Raw genomic sequence first — 26,184 nt, 5'->3', positions numbered from 1 at the left:
TGACGCAACAACGACATCACACAAAGGAGGGGTCACTTGCAGTCAATATCGTGTGTGTCCACCGTGCGCTGCAAGACATGCTCGCAGTCTTTGGGGCATTGAAAGACACACATTTCTCAGGAACAGCTGTTGGATGGTCTGCAGCCTCTGATGGTCTGTGGTCTGATCATGACACTACCCCCTCCAAAACGATCATGTTCAAGGACACAGTTTGGCGCAAGTCTTTCTCCTTTACGTCGATAAATCTGTTGACGTCCATCTGCAAAGGATAAGTTAAACCTGGATTCATCTGGAAAAATGACATTTGGCCATGTCCTGTTGCCAAGATTGGCCCCATTTGCTGCCCATCGCTGTCTGGCAAGTCTGTGGCGATGCAATAAGGTTGGACCACGGTACGGGTGACGACACCGGATGTTGAAGGCAGCTAGGCGTCCTTGCACCTTTTGGGCGCTGAAATGGCGTTGACTTGTCCCAATTGTCCTCCTTGCCTAATCATCAGCTGTTTGGAATCGATTTCGCAAGTGTGAAACTCGGATATTGCGGTTTTGTCGAGCTGTTATCACAGGTGGTGCACCAGGTCGTGGACGATCAGCAACACTTCCGGTAGCCCGAAAACGTTGTCTGAGTCGACTTACAGTGGATGGATGCACATTAAAGTGCCTGGCAATCATCACATCTGAAGCACCGTGGCTGACCATACCGATAACCTGATTCCTTTCGTCTTGTGTCAAGTGTGGCATTTTCTCAAAGTGATTGAGTTCCACAATTCCTTTTGCTTTTACAGGGCTTGGGTGCAGGTAATGCATGTGCACAACGTGTTTCATGAATGTTGTTTTGTTTCCGAGAAATGTCACAGGTTCAGTTTTAGGTATCAAAGTTCATGTGAGAGGAATGCTCCGGGACTCGAACTCGAAATGGGCCAGAATAACAGCCTTTTATCCCTACATCCTCTGTATCGCAGGAACAAATCTTCAATAAAAACTTTTGTGAGTTTCAGGACAACAAATACCAATTGCGTATTTAATGGCTTACAGTATACAAAAAACATCTGGAAACTAATTTCCAATGGCAGCTGATATATATCGTCTGGATCTGAATGTCCATCTTCTGAAGATACATTCCCTATATCATCTGTAGATTGATGTCCTAGGCTTTAGCATAAGATGTGGTGGTAGACAGAGAGATCAATGAATAATCTTGGAGGAAACTCTGTGGGAAGCTGATAATATAAACTATACAATATAGAGTAGCTGGGGACTGATGCATCACCCGGTAGCAGACAGGTCTTATAACTGAAGGGATCTATGTCTTTGATTATCAAATCATCGGAACGCATCTTTATCTCATGATGGGCAGCTGTGATAATTTTCTTTAAGTGTCAGTCTACTCGTCCAGACATTGTATGCATATATTTAGGAATCCTTCATGTTTGTTTTGTTACTGAATTTTCGGGTGCAGGTGCCCTGCATAAACTGGAGTGTCCTGCTTCTGCATGAAACTGACACGAAGGACATTAATAATAATAATAATTAGTCCATTTGTATTGCGCTAAATCCACACCGACAGCATGCTCATAGCGCAGACAAGATAGAATTTAGGAGTCACTTGTAAAACATAGAGAAAAGGTATGTCTTTAGGTTTGCTTTGAAACATGTGACTGTTGGGCTTGTTCTAAGGTGAGCTGGTAGCTCATTCCAGTTCATCGCGGCCGCCACTTGAAAGGAACGAAAACCATAGGATTTCAACTTCCATTTTTGAATGTGAAGTAAGTTTTTGTCACTGGAGCGAAGCTGTCTGCATGGAAGATATGGTTTGAACAGTTCTTTGAGATAGGCCGGAGCAGTGCCTAGTATGCACTGGTAGACAAGGGTTAAAACTTTAAAGTTCACTCTAGCTCTTATGGGCAACCAGTGTAACTGTTTTAGAATAGTGGAAAGAATGAGGGAACGAACAAGGGCAGCTGTAGAACATTCAGTCAGCAGATGGCGTATTTTTCCGATGGTCCGAATATGATGATAACATAACTTGCAGATCTCCGATAGTTGTCTTTCCATTGAAAGGTCTGGCTGTAAGTATACTCCTAGATCTTTTACAGAAGTTGAGAAGTAAATCTCTGTTTCCCCAATAGTGAGATGGCTGATGTTCACCTTTGACACACGGGCTTTAGGGCCTACAAGCATAGCCTCTATCTTGTCCTCATTTAGTTTAAGCATATTGTCATTCATCCATGACTTTACTGAAGAGCAGCAGTCCTCAAGATTGGTCAATGGTGATGTGTCACTGGCTGGGAGAAAGCTGTCAACCATCTGGGTGTCGTCAGCATATAGATATAGAAGAAACCACATATCCCAGCTTGAAGAACAACTTGCCATAGACGTTTATTGCAAACCAGTCATTTGGGGATCGACGGTTCATCGAGAGTCATTATGATATCCCAATGTCCGTATTATGAACAATAGCCAATATTTGGAAAGAAGATAATCTTGTTTGGAGGTTTTGTATTCTGTTTTAATACAGATAAACATGTTTTCAGTTTAAACCGTTTCTCTGATGAGGTAAACCACATTGAATTGACAGAAATATCCTATTAAACCAAACTGAGAGATGTAAGCATGTTCATGTTAATGGTAAAGTGAGGCGGAGTAACAAGTTTGAATTATCACCGCCTTTAGCTCTACTTCAGTCTTATCACACAGGTCAGCTTAATGCGCGGAGAAACAACGACGTTAGGTATTCAATGAAGCCCTGATCTAGTGCACGGTACTGACAAGTCAATGATCATCATTAAGACGAGTACTTATGCAGAACCAACGTTCACAGAGCACACGGCTGGACAAGCAGAAGAGACGTGACAGCAATGTGCCTAAGAAGATTCGTTCTCGTCTTGAAGTGCGATGCTAGGCGTCTGCACACAAGCATCCTCAACAGACTTGCAGTACATGGACATGTCACTTGATGCGGCAATATTGGGCTTGAGCATGCTGAGAATCAGAAGGTGGGTTTAGGGGCGGTGAAAGTCATCACATTTAACCTTATTACCCTATACATGTCAAAGCCCAGCTGATTGTGCTTCCAACACGGGGCCTGTGCTGCCGGTCTCGGCTCATTGTTGGTGGCAGGAGTCATCAGGATAACTGCGGGGTCCTCTTCTCCCAAAGTCAATTTTCTTCGCCAAACACTTAGAGATCGACTGATTGAAATGAAGTAACCTTCAGGGAATACTAAATTTCACTCTGCGTATGTTTTTTCCACAATTATATTTGCCCATAGAAGACCACGGTTTAACCCTTACATTCACAGTTGTGAAATGAGTGCAACACTGGTTTCCTTCAGCCGCCGATATTACTGGGTGACTGTTTAAAGAGTCATTCAGAACTGTCTAAACTATCACAGTTGTCTCTACAAAATCGTAGTTGGTACCAAGGATCCAGTGATTTACACCATGAACATCCCTAACAATCAACATGCCAGCGAACCTGACCTCTCGATCAACACAGTTGCCTTTTGCAACTGACTGACTGATTTTATAATTATCAAAATCTTCTTCCTCAGCACCTGCCCCTTAACATGGGTCAAGATCTATTCCCATGGCTGTCAAATACAAATACAAATGTAAATGTACGAGAGAAAATACACTGCGTAATACGATAGTGTAACATGCATATTAAAGTGAACGTCAGTCTTTGGTGAAAAACTAAAATGTCGGGGGGTTTTTTTTGTTTTTGTTTTGCTTGGGACATACTCAGATTTTATTCAGAAACAGAAAAAAAATCGAATCAGAGATTTAACTCGTGTCATCAGTTTTAGATGTGATGATACCCTCGGAACTGGGGTTAATCCCGGATTTCTGTTGTTGGAGAAGGAGATCCTCAAGATAGCAGTAACGACATTCCTATAGGCTTCCTACATGTGCGAGAGCAGAAAAAAGAACGCAAAAATTTATTCGTCTTCCACAAAGAATTATAACATATACTCCCCATCAAAACACTCACTAGTGTCAATGTAGCCACTAACTTAAGTCAACTCTTCTCAACTAGGTTTTGCAAAATGTTCCATACTGTTTAAAGGTACTGTTTACACATGAACTGATGTATTGTAAAACAAATTCGTAACGTTGAAAAGATTATTGTCATGCGTTAAAACACTGATGAAACTGAGTGAAAAGTGGCGAATTTTTAACAAATTTGTTCACCATAACACAGCTGTTCACATGCACGATATTTGAACATGCTTTTTAGCAATTCAATGCATGATCATCATGCAATTCATCTGCACAAAGTTTGCAGTTGGTTCCAGAAAGTTAGTGGAGAAATTCATTTTCGATGTGACCACACATATATGCATAACATATAGTGAGTGCTTTAAATGAGTCTAAACTTTTGATGGGTAGTATATATGTAATGTGTGTGTGTGTGTCGGGGGTGGGGTGGGGGGTGGTGGTCTATATGTGGAAGGGTTTGCAAAAGTTATCGAAAACCCATATACATATTTCAAAGAATTCCGTTTAATTTTGGAATTCGGCCAGAAATGTAGAAACAGGCAATTCGTTTGACAAGAACGACATGTTGGTATCACAACGTCAATGACATTTCGTACAGTTCATGAGCAACAATCAGTCAATCACAGTACCAGAGTCGTGACGCCTAGGAAGATATTTGAAGCACCTGTATACACATTGCCACGGAGTCAAAATTATTGAATCAAAATAAAGAGTGGTTTAATTTGTAGATTTTTCAGACAAGTGAGAGGTTGGAGTTTGTCAACATTATTATCTGGGCACTTGCTTGACAGCAGCTGAGAGTGCAAGGCCCACCCTGTGTCTTGACACTGGTATACAATGTGTTGTTTTATTCTGTGTCTCATTTGATCAGATTGAATCCCGAATCCTAAGAACTTTACAATCTGAAAAGCACATTTTAGAATTTAACCAGGAAGGACAGAAGATCAATCGAGATGTTAGGCAGCGGTCGTGCTATCCACAACATGCATCGATGGAGGTCATGTGACAGCAGTGCATATTCAGTTCAAGGAGAGTTGACTCCAAATTGACGGATGTACTTATTACGTACTGATGGAGGCGGTCATCCTTTGTGAACAATGTCATGAGGAACTGATAAAGGTCGGGATGAGGACTGCAATGTCGAGTACATGGCCGAAATCTTGACCCTGATCGAGATAGATCCGCGAGGGAAAACAACAAGCGATAGAACACGACCGGTGCCATACACCGTCGCTATACTTACCATTTCCATGATGATTGATGTTCATGATGCCTTGATAGATTATGTAGTGGAACAATACATCACGTAATGGTCTCAGTTGATATCGTGGATCACTTTACTGCATGTACTGCTGTGTTCGTCTCGAAACTGTCCATTAGCACTGGAGGTGCATGCCCGAATTGTCATCAGTTTCTATATGGAAACTCCATCATATCAAGACTGTACACAAAAGATGTCACCGGCCACCATAATTGTGACTAAATGCCCATACGTCTTCCTGTAAAATCGATAACATATCGTGATAAGACGAGTAGATTCGAGGGTACTTGATCATACTGCCATTATATCAAAACCGTTTTGTTCTTGAAATAATGGATGGGAATTTCATCCCTCACACTATGGCATGTACGTCGTTGACCAACTGTAGATTTCTATATGCCCTATGGAGCTGCCAAATGACGAGTTTCTCTTTCCTCTCACCCCAGTAAAGTGGCAAGGCTTTGGTTGCTGATGGTCCACAGCCCGTGTTTTAATGTTAATATACGTCATAACGACTTGCATTTTCAGAATTGGAAATGATTAGTTTTTAGATTTGACTTGACTAATGTTTTAGTGTCCTTCGTGACGGATATTTATCATATACATGTATACTAACTTTGTTCCCGTCACTATATGCCTACAAAATTGCCGGTGTGACGTTAAACTTTAACTCACTCACTCACTCACTCATTCATTCCTCTCAAAACTTTAGGAAACACGACGAAACACAGTACGAGCTGAAAAAACGCAAAATACGTAAAGTCTCTATACTGTTAAATCAGAAAGTATAGTTTCAAGCTTCAATAACAACTTACAGATGGTGTATTTTAAAAGCATATTGTTGAGATACAACAGGTTATATGATTCACGTCCACATTTCGACATCCATACCTTCCCATATTTTTTTTCAAATTTTATTTCAGTACCTTCCCATAATTGAGTTATACAGCAGACAAAATACCTGGATAGTTTAATGACAATAGAGAAGAAACGTCAATAATGTATATGTTCATCCTTAGTTATAGTATTTGTATGTCACATAATATGTCTTGTATTAGTCGGTAGGTGAAATCGATTCCTATAATCAATTAAACTTGCATTGCGATTGTTAATTCCAAGTTAATCAATAGTTACGATATCAATGATACACAATACGTACAAGCAACCTTTAAAAACGCCGGCAGATACTGTCGTCAGACCTGTGATGACCTTTAATAACGAGCTTCTGGAGGTTATACCACAACACAGGTGACTCTGTTGGCTATATTCATTGCTTACAGCTGGTAGATTTTATCGCCCATTGGTATGTAATGCCGTATACAGTGTAAACAATTATTCCTGCGGGCTTCATCCTCGGAAACCGTTCCGTTCGCCTACAAGGACGTCATTTTCCTTTAAACATATTTAATCATTTGCCATAGCTTGCCCATATTTTTAATGGAAATGATATCAGCGAGATGCCACGACATCCTAGTGGGTTCCTAATGTATTGTATGTGTTAGACTAGTGTCCTGTGTATCATGACAAACGCTTATTGTCAAAACAAAATGGGAAATAGTTACGTAAAAACGTACCTTGATAGAATGTCGACACACCCTGTATGTTTCACTCTTCAAATATCAAGTGTCTGGATAAATATGTTGTACCCATTTAGATCTTGTGATCATATTTTCTACGTCAACGCAAGTAACAGGTGAGTCTAACAAACGAGGAAGAGGAAAGACTGGCATCGGTTTCCACTAAGTAGAAACATGTAGCTTAGAGATACTTACACAAATTAAACGTTTAAGATTTCATTATGTTGTGTTTTTTTGCGCTGTTTTAATGTGCGATGGCACTTTCTACTTCAACACGAATATTATGTGAATATAACGAACGAGGAAGAGGAACGATTGGTATCCGTTTCTACAAAAAAGGAAACATACAGCTAAGAGACACTTACACACATAAAGTGTTTATGATTTGTTTCTACGGGTTTTTTTTATAGATAGGCAAACCATCTGTCTTACCACCAGACCCTGCAGGTAACTGAGTGTTGGCTTCCCCCGTGGTTTGCACAAACGTCAGGGGTATATCTAACCTCGATGTAAGAACTTCCAAGTCCTCATGCATGGGTTGCCATTCACTATACACCCAAACGATGCCCTGAGGTGGAAGATCAAGGATCCCTGGTTGAAACACATGCTCCATGAAGGCTTTGACAAACGATGTTTTACCCGACCCTGTAGGGCCTGCAATCAACATGGTAAAGGGATGACGTAACTTGAGTGGGGTGACCATGGCATCCACCAGGTCTGACCCTGTAATTGACATAGTCCCTGATTAACGTCTTAGCACCATGCAAGTTACACCGGAATTGACCACAAGAATCTAAGATCCCTGAAGATATAGACGACCCAACACACGAGCCATCACCGGATCCGTCAACAGAGTCATCTCTGGAGCCGTCACTGGAGTCGTCTCTTGAGCCATCACCGGATCCGTCTGCAGAGTCATCTCTGGAGTCGTCTCTGGAGCTGCCTGCTCTGCTTCAGCTGTGACAGGCATGGGTAGTAGATCATACAGTTGTTGAAGATCTGGAGGTAACTCTTCCTGGACAATCGCTTCATTCAACGCCCCATTGGTGGCATAAGCAGGAGGGGCCACCCCTTCAGGTTCATAGGATTGATAGTAGAACTGATGGCACTCCATCAACTCAGGATTATTTGGCTGAATCTTTGGGGTTGCCGCCTTGGTGGTGTCCTTAGGAGGTGCTGTCTTGGTGGAGACCTTGGTGGGTGCCTCCTTTTTTGGCTTCTTCTGTTTCTTTGGAGAAGCCGTGGCAAGGGTAACCTTGGGAGGTGACGTCTTCTTGGTGGGTGTCTTGGGAGGTACTGTCTTGCTGGAGACTTTGGTGGATGCCTCCTTCTTCGGCTTCTTCTTCTTTGGAGAAGTCTTGGCAGGGGTGTCCTTGGGAGGCATTCTTGTTCGAGGGACGGGCTTTGGCGTCATGTCTGTGACCTCTGGATCTTTGGAGAATAAAGGTAGGGTGCAGGTGTCACGTCGATGATCATAACTGTGTGGGTGAGCCCAGAGTTTCACCTGGAGTTTGTCCAGCAGCTTCATGTACAGTACATCATTGTCCATAGGACGACCATTCCTCAACTTGAACACGATGTGTAACAGCTTGCTGAGGAATGTCTCCCCTGCATTTTCTGCTGCATGCGCATCGGTGATACCACTTAGCAACTCGGGAACAGAACTGTTGGGGTGGCCAGAGAGGGTCCCTGAGTGGCTTCGGTGATACGACATCCAGTAAAAGTCTTCCTCAGTCAACTAACAGAAGCGACCCATCAACCCATACAATGTCTCTCTTTTAGGATGAATACCCGCCAGCTTGAGGATGTTCATTGGTAACTTTCGTTCCATCACACGGATCTGGTCCTGGGGATCCATGTAGGTCGTCTTGTACAACTGGTTTTGAGCCATCATGTTGTTGTTGAGATTGGCGATGTCAGAAGCCAGGTCCTTTACCTGCGAAGCCATGTTGACGAATGAAGAAGGGCGGTAGCGTGGAGATGCCATCTTCAACGGCTGAGCTGGTGCGACTGATGACCCACTCGACTGATCCTGAGTTTGTATAGGCAGCAGCAGCGAGAGCTATGACGTCACTTCAAATTGCGTCACGATCTTGTTGCTTCTGCACAGCGTCTTGCACCGCTTCTCTGAACAGTTCTAAAATTATCTTTCTTCTAGATAAGTTGCGACAACAAAGAGCAGAGTGAACAACATGACTAATAATGACTCGTTCAGAGTCTTTATATACACAGGGTGACGTCACTTGGGTCGTCAATGGATGACGGCACTCATCACGCGTCTCGAGACCCAGTAGTGTCATGGCTTCTGTCTCTGCACATTCCTCCAAAGCTTTGCAGAAGAGGGAGTAAGCTTTGGATCAACGTCTAGGTAATGTACGTAACAGTTCTCTGACACAGTCAAAGGAAGTTTGTGGTTTTTCAATAATTTCAGCCTACATGAAACAGGTTAGGACTTTAAACTCCACCAGTTTGTTGACCGCGGCTTCAACCTGCTTTATAGCTACCACTAGGCCACAACGATTCGTCCTAAGTATATCATGGTGAACGGGTTCCATCATTTTCTTAGACGACAAAACCTGTAGCGTAACGACTCTGACAGAAACTGCTCTTTATATACACAGTGTCGTGATGACGTCACTTGAGTCGTCAATGGATGACGTCAACCATAAAGAGCAACATCAGGGGCTGTACTCGCAAAGTAGAAAGAAAAGAAATACATTGTAGTTAGCAGAGCGTGGTTTTGATCCACGGGCCTCTGGGTTATGAGCGCAGCATAACTCTGCTCTCCCTTCTCTTCCCTTTTGCTACATTGCAATGACGTGACCAAATATCATCCACCAGGTCTGAGCCTAACAGGTACATGTACATTGTAACACATTTAATTTTAAATAACATTTTATTGCATCAAACATCATCAGTAGATCAACAACACATCAGCAGTGCATGTCATGTGGTACAATAAAAGTTCATAGGTATTTGTTCCAAGGTCACTTTTCATAGCCATAGGGGAGAGTTTCCCTGGGGACTCCTTGTGGATTGTACTGGACTCGTCGTTTGGTGTAGACCAAGCGATAGCTTTTGGTGGTGTCCTTGGACAGCAACGTGCTGCCCTGACGAAGTCCTCCGATGCGGTGTGGGTACGGTACAGTGATGCTGGCTTGATCCCTCTGACAGACGAGGTTCTTCATGCTGTCAAAGTTGACATGTTGGCTCGCCCTGTGATTCCGACTAAATCCTCGGAGTTTGCTGATGCCCACACTGTTGTCATATTGAGGATGACGCAGCTTGTAGGCATATTTCTTGGGTCCTGCTGAGACAAAGGTTTCAATGCTGTTGTTCCCTCCCGGTTCATCAGTCAGCTCCCCCAAGGTATCTTCCAGTGGAGGGTTGTAACTTAGTGGACGGTGGATGTAGATGATACTGTCCGTATCAAAATAGAGTACACGACGATCCAAATAAGAATACAGCTTGAGACGTGCCTGTGCTGTCACCCAGGCTGCAATGGCCACATTGTGGGCTGGATGGGGGTCTTGAAATTCTGTCTGAGGTTCATGAGTGACACAGATGAGGTCTTCATTGATGATGTTTATGGCTTTCACAACACATCGCTCATCCCGGAGGAGGGTAAACTAGCTCTGTGGGGAACTGATGTATTCCGTCTTGGCAAACCCAACGTGATGACCAAACTTGCCCAAGTGGTTGTTCAGGCAGGCTTTTGCCAAGGCACGTAGTCCAGGGTTTTTGCGAATGTGAGCGGGATCCAAGGTGACACCTTCTTTTTGCTAAATCTCGTTGATGTGGGCGTCTGGGTCTGGACAGCCTTCTGGATATCCACTGGCCTCTTGCTTGATCTTGACGAAATTGTCTACATACTTGGCAAACAACCCTCCCTCTTGAGTGTCAGGGTCGTGGGTGGTGAGTGTGTCCAAGTGCCAAGCTTCAAAGACGTGAAGCACTTGATAGTCACACTCTCGACCGGCATATTGAAGCTCCTTGCTGACGTAGGTACCGATCCATGCCCGGTCTTCATCCCCGTGGGGGCAGGAAGCATCCAACTGCTCTTCAGCACAAGTATGGCACAGAGGAAATAACAAATTACCCTGGACATGGTAAGGAAGAACAAGATGATAGAGGTCGGTGGTGGCAATACGCGGCACTGGATCAGGCCGTGGAGCTCAACCAAGTCACTCACAGGAGGATGATCTTTGTTGACGGGATGTCCCACGGGGAAAGTGCCATACTTGCAGATGTAAGGGTACAGCGAGCAAACATCTACATATTTGATTTCTTCATCTTCTTTGGCTTCATAGTACAACTTGGTGGCGTTTGTACGTCCTCCAAGTAAGGCATCTCTGGGATCCAGTGGGTCAAGCATGTAGGCATGGGGTCCTTGCAGTGTGGTCAGGAATGGTCACCATTGTCTTTCTGTGGTTTCAGAAAATCATATTCCCAGAGGGTCACCACTTGGTCAATGTCGGGATGTTAACGTAACACAGCCAGTCGGTACATCGTATGATAGTATCATTCCCAAAGTGCTGTACCCAAGCTAGCATGGGGTTCACATCGGCCCGTCTTGTAACAGCGAGTACATCCATGCCAGAAACAACCCAAGTATTCATACACGGTGCGTGTCCTAGCGTCGTAGCCATCCACCATGTAGTGAGTGCCATCAGAACAGTCAAAGCCTACTTCTCCACCATTACGAACATGTTGGATGTTCAGGTCGGGGTGTTGATGCATGATCCGGTGAGCCAGTGGAGACACTGAAGAGAGTAGCGGCGCTGTGGACGATAACCTCGAGTAGGTATGATGGCGATGGTTCCGGGTTCCAAAAACTGTTTTCGGAAGGTGAGCATGCAAGCCATGGACGATTCCAGCAGTACCTCCTCCAGTGGACCACCATAACCACAATAAATACCATGCCTCGGAGATCTCTCGCAAGCCAATGCCAACGGCCCTTTTCAGGGCCACCCATCCCGCTCAAAAGAAAGCTGAGTTACAAAAAAAAGCTTTAACAACACACTTATCTAGGCCTACATCGTCGTCACCGCACGCCATCGTCCACTCACCCTCCCTCCCTCGCTTCCCTCTCTCCCCTCCCTCTCTCTCCTTGGATCCGTCCGTTCCGTCCGTCCGCCATCTTGAAATGCGTCTACTCTCGCGAGATTCCGCGAGATCCCACCGGATGAACCGCCATCTTGAACAGGGCGTCCACTGGGCGCGGATTCGACGTCCTCGTGATGCGCGCGCGCACCGGAACCGGAAGTGGCGGCCTTACCGGAACCGGATCCAGAGTTACCTCACCTTACTGGAAGTGCCGCCATCTTGGGTCACGTGACCGGAAGTGACGCCATCTTGAAAATGATCCCAGGTTGACATGGTACACTACTGGACTATTACCGTTCTCCTATCATAATTTGAGGCATACCAGACGACTCCTCAATAACTTGGGGCTCCGACAGTGATATTTGCCTGATGTCTGGTCTGAATACCATCTAAAAACAGCCCATTTTGAGCCAGTAGGGATTATTCCCGACGACTCCTGACTCCTCAATAAACTGGGGCTCCTACACTGATATTTGCCTGATGTCTGGTCTGAATACCATCTAAACACATCCCATATTGAGCCAGTCGGGACTGAATTAACTGGGGCTCATTTGAAATGAGTATCTGTACTTTATAGTATCTGTACTTTACTGGGAAAGTGAATTCCCAAATGTAACATCCCTTAGAAATCATCTGAATATTTTTAGTTAATCTTATTCTTGAAATGTGTGCCATCTCTTCCTTGTCCTTTGCTGCTGTATTTTCTGCATGTTCATCATTTTTGTTCTCAGCTGAACACATGAGCATTCGTGCTTGGAAATCTGTAGAAATGCCTGAATGGTCTCCTTTTCTGAAATATAACAGAGTTCTCAAAATCATGTACAATTCTAGTAAGTATCATCACTCAGCGTCTAGTCCTATAGTCTTTACCCAACTCCCCAACTTAAGGTTCTATTAGGACAAGTAAACATTTGCCATTTTAAAGATTTTGCTAATTTGTTATCAGTATGAGGACTTGTGGCCGAAATATACTATTCACACTTTGCTAAGGATCAAATCATTGATTCAACAGAAAACGATTATGTGGGATCTAATTTGGTTTAAATATCTAATCGTATTGTAAGTATGGATCCTAGGTTTCAGTATGTCATTGCATCTTGTGGATTCCATACCTGCTATTGACAGGTGTTGTATACTTATAAATGACTCGTTCCATGATTTCCAAAATGGTTGATTGGTTCCATTAAAACCATTTTTATGGTTACTCATGTATCAAGTGCATAAGGTTAGATTAAACTAGATGTTTTCCTAAAGAATGGGTTACTATACTATTACTGATCCAGTTTTTAATATATACAATTTCAAATTATAAATATGCTTAAGTAAAGTTGGGAATTTTTTATCCTTAGCAAAGTGTGAGTAGTATATGTTAGTTTCTAATCACTGCAATATTCAATATAACAACATATAGTCCTTAAATTAAGTTTGCTATAAGGTAGAATAGAAATAGTTCTATAAAGATGGAGCCTTGAGTATTGAGGAAACTTTATATCTCGTAACATGGCTGATAATCGAAAGGGAGTGACTGCCACTGTCTATGAGAGAAATGAGGGTCAACACTAGTAGTGAGTTTAGTTTTAGGCCGCTTTAGCTATATTCCAGCAAAGGTAGGGGAGGCACCCGTGAAGAGCCACCTCCTTGTGGTGGGTTCTGGGTAACGCTAAGCGCTCTTCAACCCCCCGTTGTGGACCCGGGGGTATATTTGGTCCACCAACCCGTTTGCCGTGGGTTGCGCCTCTGTGTCGGTGGAGGACGGGAGTCTGGTGGTTGAGGGCACTGGGAGCCTGGGGCTCGTAACTCGAAGCAGTCGTTAAATCTGCCCTAACGCATGGTTAACGAACGCTTTAGTAACGTCGTTAAACACATTAAGTAGTGTATCGCAAAGCATTCGCTAAACAATCCATAAGCGTTCGTTAGGCGTTCCTTAAAAAAGAGTAACTCTAAATATAGACGGCTTAAGGCAAGGTTACAGACACTGGGATTCCCCATGAACGTTCTACTATTTTATTTCAAATTGTTGTGACATGCATTACTTTGCATGAATATCAGTTTTGAAAAAAGAATTTCAACTGTTAAAACCATATAATGAAATCATGACAAATGAAATATTTTGAAAGCAGGTCTTTTTATTCGCAATATTATACATGTTGAATTTTGTTTTACACGTTGAACTTTCATTTCCTATAACATATTGCTACAATTTAATTGTTTGGAACTCCAAAACCATTTCTTTTTTGTTGATTTCAACGAATCAAGAAGTCATCATCATCCTCATCTTCATCGTCATCGTCTTCATCGTCATCAAGTTCATCTTGAAGTAGTAGGCCATTTGCACTGCAAATATTGTGCAGCGTTGCCGTTGCAACTATTATTTTGCAACATTTTGAAGGTTTAAACACCATGCTTCCTCCAGATTTGTGAAGACAACGAAATCTCATCTTCCAAACACCGGTTGTCCTTTCACTTGTGTTTCGGGTTTTACGCTGAGAGATGTTATACCATTTGGTATAGGAGCTATCATCCATGGAGCATATGCGTACCCACTGTTTCCTAGCAACCAACCATCTCCCACCAAGCCTTGTTCAAATGAATGGTTCAGGTTGCACATATTCCAAATATGAGAATATGTTTGTGATTTGCAGTTGAGCCCAATTCACAATTTGAACATTTATGCCATAATATGCTTTCCTAGACACAAACAAATGTTCATCTTTTGTTGGCGCTTTGATTGGGATTATGGAACGGTCTATAGATCAAAGCACATTTGGAAAGTCAGCTATTTGGTTGAAATCAGCTTTCATTTTCTGTTTTTCAACTTTGGGGACAATGAAAATACTCATTGGCATGTTTACACGTTGTTTGATGTTGAGACGTTGTGGATACATCTTGAAGCTGCCATTTTTTTACAAACCTTGTACATCTTCATAAATGGACAAGAAATTCCCAGTTGCAAAATAATGAAGCGCTGTCACCGCTTGTAGTGATACACTTAGGGATTTTGACCGACATGTAGGACGTGCAACATCATCTCTGATTAAATCACACAATTAAACAATCTTTGGTCTGTCGAGCCTGAATCTTGCTTGTATTTCGCCATCACTCAAAGTCGCGGAAGACACGGTTGACATGCTATGGATTCTTCGTTTGTTCCCATTTCTCACGTACAGATAAATTGCCATTTTAAAACTTTGATATGGATTACGACCAGTTAAAGACTGCTTAAAGGTTGGTCAGGGGTACACCTTAAACACAGTCGCTAACTTGCTTTTTAAGGATTGTCCTAACTTTAAGGAACACTTCGAGTTACACAACCATAAAATAATGTCTGCTTAACGATTATCCTTAATTAAAGACAATCTAGCGACTGCTTCGAGTTACGAGCCCCTGGAACCGTGTTCCTTTTGCCCAACACACCACTTCGCCCCTTACTTCACCTAGACGGGTGGTAGAACTGGCCCGGTTCTACCAATCAGCTGATCACGCCATGCCCTGCGCATGGAAACATTCAAATTTAAATTTCTGTACATTTCTATGTTTCTATTGAATGTTGTCATTTAATTTTATATGGTACTTGTTGCCCAGTGTCCTATGCCAGAAGGCGGTGGCTCATGGGCCAATCTGGTGATGCTGACCGCCAAATTCAATAGGTATCCAATTTCTTGCCATTGGCAGAACCACCCTGGCATATATTTTGATATACAAATGTTGCTATTTGTGTCATACTCACTGGAGTATACCATCCCTGTATCCCTGGTGTCAGAATCTAGAATATCCGATGCTATTTGACACCGTCCTTGTTGACACTCCATGGTGGGTGGGGTGCAAAGATGCTGAATTAGTTTTCTTTCATCATGGCACACCAACAAGCTGGTTCATCTCGTCACGAAAAGAAAAGACGTCTTGACGAAATAGATCACTCTACTGAACAAATTAAAAAAAACGTTGCTCATGGGCTCGGTTTCTGGTAATAGAAGCTGCAGATTTTCTTCCAACTAAACTCAACCCTTTTGCCATTTCAAAAGCTATTTCTGGTATTTGCGGGGAGGTAAAAAATGTTACTCGTCTCCGTAGTGGCTCACTTTTGGTGGAATGTTTATGGAGAATACAATCTCTAAATTTGTTATCTATCAAAACATTTGCAAATATAGAGGTTGCTGTCTCCATACACAGAACGTTGAACTCTTGTCGTGGCATCATCCGCGACAAGACACGGTGCCTCACAGATATGTCTGAGGAGGACATTGCCTTAGAATTACAGGATCAAGGCGTTTCAGCAGTGAAACGTTACACCTTTAAGAAGGAGGGCATCATCACAGAAACCAACACGTACCTCTTGACCTTTTCTCATTCATCTCTGCCAACATCGATCAAAGCAGGTTACTTCAATACCCTCACGTGACAGCAGTCGAGAGGATGAAGCACAGGCTCCACCTACGAGGACTCCTGATGAATAGGGGGTGGTCAAGGCCCGCAGCAACCTACCTCAACAGCTGATAGCATATCAGATGAGTACTCACTTACACATTTTTTAGAGGTTCTCTCTTGGAACATCAACGGTATAGCCTCTAAATTAGAGGATACAGATTTCATTTCCTATTTGATTAGGTTTCAAATATTTTTTTCTGTATGAGACGTTTAGTGACAGCATCATTGCACAATACATAGCGAAAGCAATGAAAACGGCCACGTATGGGAGATTGTCGGGAGGAGTATTTGCTTTCATACATAACAGCGTATCCCAGTTCTGCACTTTACTGAAGATGAATATCGATAATCTAATTGCCTTTCGTATTTCAAAACAGATATTGCAAAGTAAAAAAGATGTTATTATCATAGCGTCGCCTGAGAACCAGAGTGTTCTATCTCACCAAAACTTGGTTTCGAGATACGGAGTCCCAAAGATTGAAGTATGTGTAAAATGAATATTTCCCAAGGAAACTGTTTGTAACTTTGCATGTAGGTGCATGTTGTGATTGTGAAATTATACAACCATGTTTTAATGATCCCAAATTTAGATTTAACCTATAAATAAGAAAAAGGTGTTTGGAAATAGAACAAATATCTAAAATCAAACGCTGTTTTGTTCAGTTCCAAAGTGTCCTATATCCATAAAATACTGAAATAGCTCCGAAAATGTACGTATATATCTTAATATTTTGAATTTTCTTATTAAAAAAAACACAGAAATAAGACAAGAATTAGGAAAATACCTTTATTTTCAAAACAACACTTTCAGTAATGCTATTTTTCTGATTTCCATGCATGAGTGCATAGGCCTGAAACCGACAAGCTATTTAAACCAAAAGTATACTGGTCATTGATATTTTATGGTGATTTCCTTTAAACATATAGGAATATATAAGAACTCGGTGAACAGGGAACATTTAGCAAACGTCAAACAATTATGAACAGTCAAGAACTAGTACAGCAAAGTAAAAATATTGATATTGAGAATCAAACTTAGATTGTAATGTATAATTCAGACTGGATGTGCTGATTATCATCTTATTGATTAATTGGATGTAGCCATGTGTTTATGATAAGAGCTATCCCTAATAAATCAACATCAAATAATCTCTTAAAAGTTTCAAAACTTGGAACAGGTATAAAGTACTTTGCCGTATGGAACTAGAACAATGAACTCACTAAACACATCAGACACAAATTGATGTCATGAATCACTGTTGTATTGTTTAAGTAAGGACACTCAGTTTTGTGATATCAAAAACAAACAATCTCTTAAACAACTTCAAAACTTGAAACAGGTTTAAAAGACTTTACCATTGAGTTACAAGACATACCAGACATGTCCCTAAAGCATGAACATCAAACATGTTTTTGAATGAATTTATCTTATGAGATCTGTTGAGGTTATGAATTTCAACATAGATCTGAGGTCTGCAGCTTTGTCCTTGGGCAGTTCATGTTTTGTGGGACAGGGTTTGACTGTCGGCCAATTTTCAACACAAACTCCTCTAGGTGGAGACGACATCCTCCTCATATCCTGTTTTTGAGGACAAAATGAGACACGACTGAGTTCAGCAAGAATAGCACAAAGAGCACTTGCTATTTCATTGGTTCCTTTTCCTGCGAGTTTCTCATGCCAAACTGCACAGTATGCAGTAGGTCCTATCGTACTATGTGCCGTAAGGTTGTACACAGCAAGTTTTCTGCGGTAAAAGAAGCTTGATATATTCGCTCTAGGACAAGTGAAACGTTGTCGGGATCTTGAGGGCTCAATCAACTCTTCATGATCTGCAGGATTTGATTCATTTATGTGTGGAGTCGAAACTTCAACAATTTGAGAAACGTGAATTTCTTTTGTTTGGATTGATGGATTACATGCATTCTTGGTCTCATCAGAAGACACTGCATTGCCAACATTGCCCATATTAATGACCGGTTGTACCTTATAAACATTATCATTATCATCAGAATCATGATCTTCATTTTCTGTTACCAACGCTAGAACTTGATCCAGTTCAAGAATTTCAGACATGTATTGGCAATCAACAAATTTCTGTTCAATATAGTAATTAAAGTCCGCTTCACTGAAGGAATCGTCCAGACTCAGGCCAAAAAATGTCAGGGAATAGAAATAAGCAATGCTTAACAATTCAATGCAGTTATCCAAATTGAATTTGACTCCAAATGCTTCCAAATTGAAACAACTCTTTGTCTTTTGAAATATTTCTGTTAAGGTGTTCGGACTGACATGAGTGAAGCTCACATTCAGATGTTCCAGGTTTTCACATGCTTTGATGATGATAAAATCTTCATCACATAGATATTTGCAGTGTTCATCATTAAACAGTTCAAGTTTGGGCAAACTCCAAGAGTAGAAATCCAAGAGTAGAAACGTTCATCTCTCTTATGTTTAACCATCGTAGTTTGTCAGCTTGAAGAAATCCTGTTATGAAAATATAATAAGTGCCGGACACTGGGCCTTCAACTTCCGTAAAAGGTATCTGTAAATACCAAAAGTAATGGGACCGAGAGAGGAGACCATGCAACTGTTTAAATGTTAATTTCAGGCCATAGAATTCTGTGTCTTTCCAAATCTTTTGTGAATTCAGGATAAGATGATGCAGTATTGGCACACATTCAATAGTATTTCTTTGAAAGGTACATAGCTTAGAATGCCAATGATGATTTCCTCAGGTAACCTTGGTAACATTTCACTGCATCAGGAACACTGAAAAGATGAAAAATATGTGATATTGAAAAACGTTTTATGTCCAACAAACATAGTAGGAAAACATGACATACTCCATGTCAAACTTCAAATAGTGCCTTTACTCCAAAATTATCAATTGTTACATTTCAAATTAATATATTGGGATGTCAAGGGTTAATTATCACTTACTGTACACTTGCATCCATTCGAGAAAACAAGAGTTACAATGAAAAAGTGAAGATAAATACTCACCATTTCCATGTGACATCCGACGAAAGTTCAGGTCCAGATTGTCCTATCTCAAAGTCATGTGAACAAATCGACCGTTTTGATTAGTTAGGGACATAGAACAGTATGGAACTGAAAACCTTTTTAATTTGTGGAGATAGAACTGATGTTAATTGTCTGAAAACCACTTTCTAAGCTAAATACAGCTACAAAATTTTATTTGGAGATAGAATACACCATGAGAATTACCCAGAAAATCTTAACTCATTTTCCAAAAAGTGGAGATAGAACACTCTGGTTCTCAGGTGACGATAGGTCTCTACATACCACCCGAGGGGTCGACATACTAGGTGTGGGAAACCAACAAGTATAGAACTACTTGATCAGTGGTTCTCAGAAAACCTGGATATGCTTTCTGACTGTCATATAGTTATCACCGGTGATCTGAACTCCAGGGTTGGGACAGGCAATGAACCACCTGAACCACAACCGAACTTTCTGGGAGGTGTGTTTTCTGACGAATTGTTAGTGCCTCTGCAGACAATTTTGTGATAAGTCAATCGATAGATTGGTAGAATGCTAATGGAAATGTGTTATACGTACAAGTTGTATATTTTAAATGGTCGTGTGCAAGGAGATAAAATTGGCGAGTTTACGTTCATATCTAGCCAGGGTTCTTTGGTAAATGATTATTGCATTGCCAATATTGATGCGTTTGAACTGATTGAATCGTTTCATGTAGAGGCCCGAGTAAAATCAGATCATATGCCATTAACGGCAAAACTTAAACTTTATGAGCAAAGCCACCAGCTAGAAAATAATGATAATACTGACAGAAACTGCTCTGACAGAATTGTATGGATCAATACTAAGTCAGACGTGTACACCGACAGCATAAACCAGCTTGCTGACACCTTTGTTGAAGCAACGAGATTAGTTGATACAGATGTTGACCACGCTCTAGACTTGTTTGTACAAACAGTACTTGGTGCAGCGGACTGTATGAAAAAAACGTAACAAAAAGTGTATTTCAAATGGGTTTTTGATAAATATTGTAAAAGTAAAAAATACTTCACTCGCAAAGCCTTGCCTCGATTCCAAAGAAATATATCTGAGGAAAACCGACGTAGTTATTGCAAACAGAGGAATTTATATAAGGGTATCTGTAAGCGCACAAAGCTCTCGTATGAGCGCAACAAAGCTGAAGCATTAAAGCAAGCAACCAGTAACCCAAAGACGTGTTGGCGTATCCTCAGAGGTATATCTCCTTTGCACCGACCTCGTCCGAATATCAGTAATGATGCATGGTTTAACCACTTTAGTAGCCTGTTTGCAACTTATGATGCACCAATGATTGACCACTTTGGCTCTACGGAAGAACCAGACTTAGATGAAGTTGATTCACTTATCCTAGAATCACATATTACTTCGTCTGAAGTTAGTGATGCTATAAAACATATAGATAATGGTAAGGCAGCTGGCACAGATATAATACAAATTGAAATTATCAAAACCACTTCCTCATATTTCATGCCTTTTCTCGCTACACTTTTCAATAAAATATATGATTCGGGAAAATTTCCTACAAGCTGGACAAAGTCTATCATTGTCCCAATACACAAAAAGGTGATAGAAATAACCCAGACAACTACAGGGGCATATCATTGTTAAGCGTCTTGAGCAAAATCTATACTGGTGTGCTCAATAATAGACTGAAAGTCTGGACAGAGCTAAAAGATAAAGTTCCAGAAACACAGGCAGGCTTCCGATCTGGTTATTCAACCACAGATCACATATTCACGCTAAATTCTATTGTCGAAAAATGCTTTATGAAAAAACGAAAAAAGCTTTATATCGCCTTCATAGATTTCAGAAAGGCGTTTGATTATGTGAAAAGAAAAAAACTTTGGTTTTGGATGCATTCTAAGCCCGTTGTTATTCTCATTATTCATCAGTGAACTGTCAAACTCTGTAAATGAATGTGGTAGTCACGGCGTGCAATTATTCCCTGATTTATATGAACTATTCCTACTTCTATTTGCAGATAATGTCATCCTCGTATCTGAATCAATTCTCGGCCTTCAAAACCAGTTAAATATTCTTGAAACGTTTTCAGACAATTTGGGGTTAACTGTTAATCTTGATAACACACAAATTATTGTGTTCAGAAAAGGGGTCATTCTTTCGAATAAGGAAAAGTGGTTTTATAAAGGAAACCAAATCGCCACTGTAAATAGTTACAAGTATTTAGGTGCCTGGTTTTCAAGTAACTTAAAAATGACTAAATGCATTTCAGACTTGGCAAGCCGGGGTAAAAGAGCATTGATGGAAATCATTGTCAAGCTAAATACGATTGGATTGACCCGAAAATATATTTTTAAATCTTTGATTCTCAGGGGATTAGTATATGGCTGTGAGATTTGGGGAGTCAAACAATATGAATTATAGGAAAAGATGCATCTTCTAGCCTACAAACGGTTTTTAAGGGTAGGAAAACAAACTCCTAATACTATTGTATATGGCGAATGTGGTCGCTATCCAATATATATAAATGCTTACTTACAGCTTTTACGTTATTGGCTAACATTGCTCAAAATGAGCGAGTGTAGATTACCCAAGAAAGTGTATTACATTTTAAGATAGTTTGATGACATTGGAAAAAAGAGTTGGGTATCGTTCATACAAAAGTATTTTGTTTTCTCATGGCTTTGGATGTATCTGGATGGTGATGAACTTTCTTTTGTACAATTGTTTAAAACGTCATGGCTAAATGAATTTTCTCAAAGTTGGACTTCCACTTTAAATAACACCTCGAGATATGTGATGTATAGAGAATATAAGTTCATATTTGAACCAGAAAGATACCTGTATATCATATTAGAAAAAAGGTGTGCTCTACTTACACAAAATTCAGATGCAATGTCTTGCCACTACGTTATAATGAAGGTAGGTGGCAATCAATCGAATCTGGTTTACGTTTGTGTCCCATTTGCAACACCTCTGTAGAGGATGAGTATCATTTCACACTTATATGCCAATTGTACAATGAATTGAGAATAATTTTTCTTCCGGAACACTTTTGGAAATTCCCTTCTATCCATAAATTTAAAAGGCTGATATGTACATTTCATGAGAATTTAATCAGACGTGTACAGTATTACATTTACCATGCATATATAAAAGAAATAGGTATTTAGAAACACTTTAGACTTCATTTGTATGCTCTTGTTAACTATGTATAGTTATATCTTGTATATGGGCCCTTGGCCTCGTTACAAATAAACTCCTTTTGACTTGACTTTTGAGTGGAAGTCTATGTACCAGGTCCACTCAGATGTTATAAATGTCAGCATTTTGGCCATAGATCTCAGTCTTGCCGTAACACCGTGGTATGTCATCGTTGTGGTGACCACCACGACGGTTCCGATTGTGAAAAAGAATACAAGTGCGCTAAATGTGATGGCGCACATCCTGCTTCATCTAAATCATCCCCTGTGTGGCAACGAGAATCTCAAATTATGAAACTCAAGTGTGAGAATAATGTTTCATACCTGGATGCCAAAAATCTTTTAACAAGTCAAGTTTCAACTCCTCCAAACTTAACCTAGGCTGCCGCAGTCAATCGTTCTGCGGCGGTGTCCTCTACTGGCTGTCAGACTGTCTTGACTTGGGTCAAGTCAACAAAACCTATTTCATCGGCTTCAATTCTTAAGCCTATAGCCCCTGTCACGCATTCTACGTCTGAGTCTCAGACAGATGATACTGAATCTGAGACACCATCACAAAGTTCTGTCTCGGAACCAGCTGTGCATAAGTCAAAAAGAAGAAAGGGAAGAAGATTACCAGAGCCAAATCACCAGTTGTCACTTCACCTCCAGAGGTACCTCTTGAACACTCATTTGGACCTCTGGATATGGAGATTACGCCGTCCTCACGGGACAGGCGGAGGAGCTGATCCTCCGCACATTCACGAAAGAGATCACCGATTCAGTCGTCATGACACAATTGTCTACTATAATGCAATGGAATTGCAGAGGACTGAAAAATAACTTCAATGAGATACAGTTACTGATACAAGATCTACAGCCATCAGCAATATGTCTCCAAGAGACATATCTACAAGCTACAGATATCTTTACTTTACGACGGTACAGCGATTTTCTCCTCCAGGAGATAAAGCAACTGGATGTGCTTCTATCTTAGTGCGGCAGGGTATTATACATAGCCCTGTCCCCCTTAATACCAATCTTCAGACTGAAGCTGGCCGACTGACCTTGCACATTGCATTGACTCGGTGCAGCTTGTATATCCCTCCGTCTTCTCACATCCGACAGTCGGATCTTCAAAAACTATTTGATCAGCTTCCAAAGCCATTTATCATCATGGGCGACCTCAACGGACACAATCCGCTTTTGGGAAGTGCCCACACTAATAATCAAGGTAAAATACTTGAGGAATTCATTTCCGATAATAATGTATGTATTTTTAATAATGGTTCAGCCGATTATCTACATCCAGCTACCGGAACATATTCTTCCCTGGATCTGTCACTCACCGATTCGAACTTATATACTATATTTGAATGGATGGTTCATGATGACCTGTGCGGGAGTGATCACTTCCCCAAAACAATCAACCCTGGTGATGATCCACCTATATCACGACGGAACTTCGCCAGGGCTGACTGGTCATTATATAAGACACTATGTACCGATCACTTAAAACATGACATTTTTGCGAACAGCGAAGATCCTATACAGTTATTTTCAGATCTACTGAACAACATTGCTGACCAAATTGTACCCAAGTCCTCTGCAATTCCCCACATTCGTAAGCCATGGTTCAATAATGAATGTAAACAGGCCAGAAAGTGTAGGAAGAAAGCGGAAGAGTATTTTCGCCGACACCCTACTGTCCATAATCTAGACATGGTTAAAATTTTAAATGCCAAGGCTAGACGTGCTTTTAAAAAAAATAAGCGTCAGTCTTGACGAAATTATGTATCTAAAATAAATTCACGTACGCCTATGTCAAAGGTGTGGAACATGATTCAAAGAAAGGACAAAGGTTCTAAATCTACTGTTCACCATCTGAAGGATGGTGATAATTTATTAACAAACAAAACTGACATTGCTAACAAACTTGGTGAAACTCTCGCCAAGCATTCATCTTCATCAAATTATGTCCCTGAGTTTCAAAAGTTTCAGAAACAACAGGTGAAGAAAATATTAAATTTTAACTCAGACAATGGTGAAGACTATAGCGAATTATTTTCGTTACATGAGCTCCATACTGCCCTTGAGCAAGCTCATGATACAGCAACAGGGGCTGATGATATCCACTATCAGCTCCTAAAGCATTTGCCCGAGTCATGATTGGAAACGCTGCTAAATATATTTGATATGATATGGACTACAGGGAATTTCCCAACTTCGTGGCGTAATGTCATTGTTGTCCCTATTCCAAAGCCTGGCCGGGATCATACAGATCCGTCTAATTACAGATCAATATCTTTAACGAGTTGTGTCTTTAAAACCATGGAACGAATGGTAAACAATGAGAGATAAGTATATATGTGGCTTTGTTATAATTCTAGTGAATGCCATAACATTTACATATGGCAGAGAGATAAGTACATATGTGGCGGTGTTATAATTCTAGAGAATGCCATAACATTTACAAATGACAGAGAGATAAGTATATATGTGGCGGTGTTGTAATTCTAGAGAATGCCATAACATTTACATATGTCAGAGAGAGAAGTATATATGTGGCGGTGTTATTATTCTAGAGAATGCCATAACATTTACCTATGGCAGAGAGATAAGTGTATATGTGGCGGTGTTATAATTCTAGTGAATGCCATAACGTTTACATATGGCAGAGAGATACATCTAGTGAATGCTATAAGAATATATATGTAACAGTTTCATAATTCAAGTGAATGCCATAACATTTACATATGGCAGAGACATAAGTACATATGTTGCGGTGTTATAATTCTAGAGAATGCCATAATATTTACATATAGCAGAGAAATAGGTATATATGTGGCGGTGTTTTAATTCTAGTGAATGTCATAACATATGCATATGGCAGAGAGATACTTCTAGTGAATGCTATAAGAATGTATATGTAACAGTTTCATAATTCTAGTGAATGCCATAACATTTACATATGGCAGAGAGATAAGTATATATGTGGCGGTGTTATAATTCTAATGAATGCCATAACCCTTACATATGGCAGAGAGAAAACTATATATGGGGCGCTGTTATAATTCTAGAGAATACCATAACATTTACATATGGCAGAGAGATAATTCTAGTGAATGCTATAAGTATACATATTTGGCAGTTTCATAATTCTAGTGAATGCCATAACATTTACATATGGCAGAGAAATAAGTATATATATGGCGGTCTTGTAATTCTAGAGAATGCCATAACATTTACATATGGCAGAGATATACTTCTAGTGAATGCTATAAGTATATATATGTAACAGTTTCATAATTCTAGTTAATCGCATAACATTTACATATGGCAGAGAGATAATTCTAGTGAATGCTATAAGTTTATTTAAGTGGCAGTTTCATACTTCTAGTGAATGCCATAACATTTACATATGGCAGAGAGATAAGTATATATGTGTCAGTTTCATAATTCTAGAGAATGCCATAACATTTACATATGGCAGAGAGATACTTCTAGTGAATGCTATAAGTTTATTTATGTGGCAGTTTCATAATTCTAGTGAATGCCATAACATTTACATATGGCAGAGAGATAAGTATATATGTGTCAGTTTCATAATTCTAGAGAATGCCATAACA

General features: G+C 40.7%; 1 long non-coding RNA gene across 1 annotated transcript; it reads right to left on the bottom strand.

Annotated features, from left to right (window-relative positions):
- Positions 1-10,603: 10,603 nt before the first annotated feature.
- On the bottom strand, positions 10,604-21,980 carry LOC124283775. The gene is made up of 4 exons (XR_006900399.1): positions 21,909-21,980; positions 21,382-21,383; positions 15,254-15,269; positions 10,604-10,613 (listed from the first exon to the last, which is right to left on the bottom strand). It is a non-coding gene; the product is annotated as an uncharacterized LOC124283775 (long non-coding RNA).
- Positions 21,981-26,184: the final 4,204 nt, after the last annotated feature.

This window comes from Haliotis rubra, unplaced genomic scaffold (assembly GCF_003918875.1).
Source record: "Haliotis rubra isolate DU_JTF1 unplaced genomic scaffold, ASM391887v1 Scf320, whole genome shotgun sequence".
Taxonomy (NCBI): Eukaryota; Metazoa; Mollusca; class Gastropoda; order Lepetellida; family Haliotidae; genus Haliotis; species Haliotis rubra.
This window is presented reverse-complemented; position numbering and strand designations above follow the sequence as displayed.